Genomic DNA, 6,866 nt, shown 5'->3' with positions numbered 1-6,866 from the left:
AGATGGGACTGTTGAAAGGTGAATGACCTTTCTCGATGACAGCCTGACTCTCCAGCTGACGAATCAGCTCATGAATGGGCAACAAAGAGGCACAGTTAGTTCTGTACTGCCTGTGGTGTGCAGCTTGAGTTGCAATTGGCACTTCCAGATCCTCTATGTCATGATGTCCTAGAACTGCAGATTCATCTGAAAGTTCAGGTCTAATGGACAATTTCAATTTACCATCCTCAGTCTCTACAGATGCTATTCCAAAAGCCCATTTGTGACCCTTAGGATCTTTGAAACAACCTTGTCTCAAAAAGTCAATTCTCAGAATGCAAGGCACATCAGGACCAGTTACAATAGTATGCTTCTTCCACTCTTTACCAGTTAGACTAATGTCATCCTGCAACTTCGTTAACTCCTGAGATCCACCAGTGATTCCAGAAATAGTGATAGACTCTGTCTGCCCCTTTGCAATTTCAGGGCAACTAAGTACACTGAGCGCCTGTGTCAACTAAAGCCCTGTATTGCCGAACTTTTGAACCTAATGAACACATTCCAATAGATTCAGTTTTCTCCACTATCCCTTTCCTCCTCCTGGCTGGAGGCAGGGCACCCCTAATGCTGAACATGGCATGTGGGGTGTACACAATGATTGGTGTTGTTGTGAGAGAAATTGCAATTGTTGCAATAACTGCAGTTGCTTTCAGAAGCTGAAGAAGTGACAGCTACTTTCCTGGCATTGCTGCCTCTGTTTCTGCCACTCTGCATTTCCCTGACTCTCTTTGAAAGAGCTGAAGTAGGTTGACCATCCCATTTGTTCGTGCAGAATTATCCACAGTGACACACGTGACTCATGACTGCTGATGTCTAGGTGGAATTTGTCTCCTCCTGGGCTGGAATTGCCTTGCAGGAGGTGTGTGTCTGTTCCTGATGGCAGAAACATGCACCCATTCCAATGATGCAGGGATGGGATCCTTTACCAGATTGGAAATGGAGGTTTTAAGTTCCTCCTTCAGTTCTCATGCTACTCTTAATGCCATCTTTAATGCCATCTTTTATCTCTCTCGTCTCTGTGCCCAGAGTTTTAATGGCACAGATTATAGCAGAATGTGCCAAGCTGTCCTCTGTCTGCCTGAGCTGGTCAGTGAATTCACCAACAATGAGAGACCTTCCATTATCACTCCTTGATAGAAACCTGCTAGACAAGATGTTAGCATAGGATGAAGGAGCAAACTTAATAAGCTTCTTCATGAGACCTGTTCCAAGAGGAATGTCATCAGGCTCATGAGTGCCATGATCTCCATAAAGCACTTCCTTCACAGCAAACTCCTTCAGAAGCTTAATTCCCTGCTCAATGGTGTTCCACTTCTTGGCTGCCCATGGCAGATCATCTTGGGAAGGATATCTCATAGCCACAGCCAACAGGAGGCGTGTCCATAAGCTAACCTTACCAAGAGGACTTGCCAGGTATTTGTCCACTCCACTCTCCTTGGTGGGTGGCCCCAGCTGCTTGGCAGACTTGTCTCCTACCTGCAGAACATTGGCACCAATAGTACAGCATCTCACTAGCCAGCTTAGGATTGGCTCTCCTGATTCCTTTGAGTATTCCTTTCTGACCTCTCTGAGGGGATCATTGGAATCCTGAATGTGATCCTTCTCCTCTTCCTCTTGTTGTTCTGGTTGTCCCTGGCCTAGAAACAGAACTTTCCTAAGAGCACTCTTAAACTCCTTGGAAACATCCTCTTTCTTGGCAGCCAATCTCACAACGCTCCTCTCGTCAGAGTACTGAGTATGTTGGCCAAATCTCAAAGACTATGTATGCTCTTCCTCCTCTTGTGCACCAGAGGTCTCCTCTCCTAAGTCCTCTTTTGAATCACTCTTTGTCAAATGTTTCATCTTAGCCTGGGCTTTGGCTGGCGCCAGGAAAAAGCTGGGCTGTGGTTCCCTTTAGCAGGTCTGAATTATTGGGGGTCTGACCTGAGGCCTGTGAGTTTGAATCTGGCTTAGGGTTAGGGGTCTTTGCTGCCTGAGGATTTGAGTTAGTTGAAGGAACATATGGAGTCCAGGCAGCTAACTCTGTTCCTGGGCTTTGTGCTATGTTATTGATGTTTTTGTCAACAACCGAGTCTTTGCAGCATGCCCAGAATCTAGGGGAGGAGGTGCAGTGGTGGCTCCCCCTTGCTCTCCTGCTGAGCTAGAACTGTTTACATCTCTTATTTATCTCTAGACAGGGACCACTGCCTCTTCTTTTGGCTTCTTAAAGGCATCACACTCAAGTTTCTCATCATAATGTCAGAATTATTACAAAATAAAAAATTATAAGACCTAAGATCACACAGGACAGAAATATCACAGTCTCACATGAATAAAATTCAGAGCAAGGGTTAGGTACCCGGGTCTTAGGCAAAATTACTCTCATTAAAGGTGTGGACAAAGCAGAAGAACTAACATTTCCTGTAATGTTACTGGTAAATGTACCTGTAATGTTCCTGGCAAAAGCCCTGTAACATTAAATCCAATATAACCAAGGACAGAGTCTCCAAAGTTCAAAAAAAAAGGATGTAATTTTTTATTTTATCTTCTTCAAAATTAAGTTAAACAAAAAGTAACCAATTTGTGCTTTGACCCAATTATAAACAAGAAAGCAGAAGGTAGGCCACACAATACTCCTCACTAAGTAAAACAGCTTCATTCTGTTTCCCAGAGTTAATTAACAATCACTAAAAATTAATTTGTCCCACATTGGGTGCCAAAATAAAAGGATGTGGTGGTTTGAGTGTTACCCACCCCCCCGCACTTTGTAAATCTCCCAGACCAGACTCAGTCCATCTGAAAATTGAATGAAGCTTATATTTACAGCTAGCACAGTATACAAGCAGAGATTTACAGTACATACAGTTATATACTGAAATATACAAAGTAAAAAGTATTACAGAAACACTACAGCCCTCCCAGAAACCTGAGTCCCCAGAATGGGCTCCCTTCCACCTCTTCCCACCCCTCTACCTTACCCCAGACGTTGCCTTGTGCCCCAAGGAGGAATGGAGGATCAGCCAGGGGTTAGGAAGCAAGTTAGGAATCAGAGAGACAGAGGGTGGGGTTAGAGAAAAATGCAGCTCAAAGCCCAGGCAGTGCCCAAATGCCTTATCTATGTTTATACTCTTGAGCAAGTCTATGAGTGAAGTAGACATCACCATTGTTTCCCTTTCACAGTTTGTAATCTAGATCTTCTCACCTAAACATTCTAGCTAGCTTCAAACTAGCACAGAAGGGAGAGAAAGCCTCTGCCCTGCAATGGCAGAGAACTTTCAGCTGCAGCATGGAGCTGGCACTGAAATCAGAACACAACCAACAGAAGCCACAACCTGACTGTGAAGAACATGGCCTGTCTGAAGATGATGCCATGGTATGGGGGTGCACAACAGTGCCACTGAGGATGTAGGTTTGGTGGCAGTGTCCTGGTGGGAGGCTGTCTCCACTCCAGCTCTCTGTGCAGTTAAGGGAGCAGGCAGGAATTTGCTGTTGTGGAGGCAGGGAATTAACATGGCCAAGTCAGGAAATACGTAAAAAATAGAATTATTTTATGTTCCTGAAACCCATCACCCAAAACTACATACAGAGATTAATTTAGTTTAATTAGCAGACTCAGTTTGCTTGAGAATATCTTATAAAGGGTACTGGAGATAAATTTGGCTATTTTAGAAGTCAGGAAATGGAAAAGGCTAAGCTGTAACACAGCTTTCCCCACTATCAGTCAGGCTGAGCAGAAAAGTTTACTCTGAGGTGGGCCAGTCTGTCTGACAGGCAGGGGGGTGCAGGTGCTTGTCAGCTCTCTCGTTCGGAGGGACAGCCGAGGCTCGCTAAGCCTGTTGAGCTTGCACAAAGGAGCGTGGGGGGAGCTGTCCTAAGCAGGGACGGTCCAGTCCCTCAGGAGCTTGTCCTTTGCAGCGCCAAGGGACTCTCTCTGCAGGAACTATCCAGGTGGGGGAGCATCCCAAGGTGGGAAGCACCCCAATATTTATACCTTCCTAGACAAAGTGTTGAGTTGCCACTTCTAGGTGCAAAGCACACAGTCAATCACCAGCGCGACGCCAGCGCGGGCGGCTGCTTGGGTCACCCCTTGTGACGGAAGGACCCTTTGCTCCCCTCCTTCAAGCCTGCAGGGCAAGACAGGGAAACAGGATTTTCATGCCTTGCCTTTCCCATTCAAACCATGGAGTGAGAGGAACTTGGGGGTATCCAGGACTCCTGGACATTTGATCACTGAATCCCAGCATCCACAGTTTCAGTTGTTCAAGGAATTAGCAGATGGGACCCTCTGGAAATTGCCCTTGGGGATCAAGTAGAACAAAGTTGGCTGCTCTTCCAGGACATCTTTCCTTCAACACAAGAGCTCTCAACTCCAGGAACAAATTCTGCACCAGGAGAGTGCTGAAACACTGGAACAGGATGCCCAGGGAGGTGGTTGAGGTCCCATCCCTGGAGATAGTCAAAGTGATGCTCTACAGGGCTCTGGACAGCCTGATCTAGTGGAGGATGTCCCTACTGAGTGCAAGGGGTTGGACTGGATGAGCTTTGGAGGTCCCTTCCAATCCAGCCCATTCTGTGATCCTGTGAAAACACTGGGGCAAGGAAGGCAGGAAAGCACCATGGCTTAGTGGAGGCTTCTGGTCAAATCAGAGTGTAAGTAGGGAAGGCACAGGCAGTGTAACCTAGGAAAAACATGAAGATGCCACTTGGGTATATAGAGATGAGATCAGGAAAACTAAGGCACAGTTGGAGTGGGATCAGGCAGGAGAATAAGAAGATGAAGCTCTGCATTGGCCAGAAAAGGAAGAGGAAGGCAAATGTCTGCCTCAGGCAGGATGGAAGAGCTGGTGGCAGCTGCCGTGGAGAATGAGGAGGTGCCCAACACTGCTATTTCTTGACACTCAGTTTTCCATGGTCATCTCTCTTACCACATCTCTCAAGGCCCTGTGCCTCGAGGTAGGCACTGGAGGAACAAAGTCCCTCCCATTGCAAGAGATCAGGTAGAAGAGCACCTGAGGAACCTGGACACACCTAAGTCTGCAGGAAACAGCAAGATGCAGCACAGGGTCATGAGGAAATTGGTTGCTTTTGTCCCCAGCCACCTGCACCCTGGCTGAAAGGTTCTGGCAGTCAGGCAAAGATCCCAGCCACAGGAAAAAAGAACCAGCCCACCCCCATTTCTGAGAAGGGTAAGAGGGAGGACTCTGGGAAATAGCAGCCAGTCAGCCTCACCTCACTGCCCTGCAAGACCAAGGAGCAGATCCCCCTGGATGGACGACAGGGAGGTGACAGCCAGCACAGCTGCTCTGCCTGACTTGCTGAGCAGCCTTCTACTGCACAGTGCTCCAGTGCAGAGCAATGGACGTCACATCCCTGGGCTTATGTAAGGCCTTTGGTGTGAACTCCCTCAGCATCCTTGCCTCTAAATTGGAGAGATCTGGCTTGAGGTTGGGCTCAGAGATGGCAGAGGCTAAATGGCTGTGTCCAGAGTTACAGTCCATGGCTTCATGTCCAAATGGGAAGCAGCAACAAGTGGCATCATAAAATGGCTTAGGTTGGAAGGGACCTCAAAGCTCATCCAGTTCCTACCCCCAGCCATAGGCAGGGACGCTAGAGCAGCTGGCTCAAGGCCTCATCCAACCTGGTCCTGAACGCCTCCAGGGAGGGATCATCCACAACCTCCCTGGGCAACCCATTCCAGTGTCTCTCCACCCTCAGGGGTCCATCCTGGGACCAGTGCCATTTTACACCCTCAGCAGTGCTGTGTGCAGTGGGTCCTCAGCAAGTCTGCAGGGAAGACCAAGCTGAGTGGTGCCATGAATTCACTTAAGCGAAGGGACCTTAACACACTGGAGGAATGAGCCCATGTGAACCTCATAAAGCTCAACAGAGCCAAGTGCAAGATCCTGTGCCTGTGCTGGGCTAATCCCAAGCACAAATAAAAGCTGAGCAATGAGTGGATTGAGAGCACCCCTGCAGAGGCCTTGGGGATATTTTGTGGCTGACAAACAGGCCATGAGACAGCAAATATGCACTTGCAGCCCAGAAAGTCAAGTATGTTCTGGGCTGACCCCCAGCAGTGGGCACCAGGGGCAGGGAGGGGATTCTGCCCCTCTGCTGTGCTCTGCTGAGACCCCCCTGCACTGCTGGGGCAACTCTGGAGCCCTCAGCACAGCACAGACAGGGACCTGCTGGAGCAGTGCTGGCAGGGCTCTGCTGTGAGGCCAGGCTGAGAGCTGGGCTTGGGCAGCCTGCAGGAGAGAAGGCTTCAAGGAGCCCTTCTGTGGCCTTGCAGTGCTCAGAAGGCTGAACAGAAAGCTGGGGACAGACTTTTAAGCAGAACTTGCTGGGACAGGACAAGGGAGAATGGTTTGGAACTGAACCTGAGAGGTTTAGACAGAAAAGGAAGAAATGTTCTGTGCAGAGCGGAGCGAGACACTGGAACAGGCTGCCCAGAGCAGTCATGGATGCCTCATCCCTGGAAGTGTTCAGGGTCGTGTTGAACCTGCTCTGAGCAACCTGCTCCTCTTGGAGATGTCCCAGCTCATGGCAGAGGGGCTGGAAATGGGGGAACTTTGGAAAGGTCCCTGCCAACCCAGACTGCAGAGGCGACACAGGATGAAGGGCTCCAGGAGGAGAACACCCACAGCTTTGAGCTGGAAAGGGGTCACACACAGCCCAGCATGGCGAGCTGGTGCCAGGGACCTTGCATAGCCAGCAAATGTGGCCCACGTCAGCAGGGCCCCATGGCTGGCACCTCTCAGGGTCCTGATGGAGCTCCTGAAACAGGAGGTGGAAAAAACAGTTCCTGATAAAACTTCCTTAACTCACTGCAACCACAGTGAGGGGCT

This window comes from Pogoniulus pusillus, chromosome 41 (assembly GCF_015220805.1).
Source record: "Pogoniulus pusillus isolate bPogPus1 chromosome 41, bPogPus1.pri, whole genome shotgun sequence".
Lineage (NCBI taxonomy): Eukaryota > Metazoa > Chordata > Aves > Piciformes > Lybiidae > Pogoniulus > Pogoniulus pusillus.
This window is presented reverse-complemented; position numbering follows the sequence as displayed.